Below are 706 nucleotides of genomic sequence, written 5' to 3'. Positions count from 1 at the left end.
GATTAATTTAACAATCGTTGGATAAATTAATTAATTGAATTTGTTATTTATAATCCCGAATTAATTAATTGGATTAATTAATTCACAGACCGAGTTTGATTAATTGGATTAATTAAATATTGGACCGGACCGGGCCGGGTCCGTTTGGGTTTATATATACACACAGTTAGGGTTTGAGGTCCATAAGGTATTCATTATTCTTACTAGCACAAGAAAGAAACCCTAGTAGTTGCAGTCTACTCTCTGTGTGGATTTCATTGGAGGCTGGACAATTGGACAGCTGTGGGAGGCAGATTCAAGCTGCTGGAAAGGAATAACGCGAAGGAGTTTGCAAATCACAAGTAAAGGTGTATTTCTCATCACAGTTTTTATCTAAATACAAAGCTGAATCCTGAATGGGATTTGAAATTTGTTAAATTCCGCTGTGCATGTTTAAGTAAATTCCCAACAATTGGTTATAAATAACGAACATTATTGAACAAAGACCCAATCTAAGATGGGGTGCTTCGTTTGAAAGATAATTATACTTGTATGAAAATTCAAAAGTTGGAGAGAAATCAATTTTTTTGCACTCTTGAAAGAAATTTCCACAACCAATCAACTTTACTTATTGAAGTTAAAAACAGGATGCATCCCAGAGCAAGTTTTAAAAAAAAAATACTTAAAAATAAATATACTCATAAATAAATAATATTTTAGCTAAAAT

This window comes from Olea europaea, chromosome 19 (genome assembly GCF_002742605.1).
Source record: "Olea europaea var. sylvestris chromosome 19, O_europaea_v1, whole genome shotgun sequence".
In the NCBI taxonomy this organism is placed as follows: domain Eukaryota; kingdom Viridiplantae; phylum Streptophyta; class Magnoliopsida; order Lamiales; family Oleaceae; genus Olea; species Olea europaea.
Note: the sequence above shows the minus strand (reverse complement) of the source record.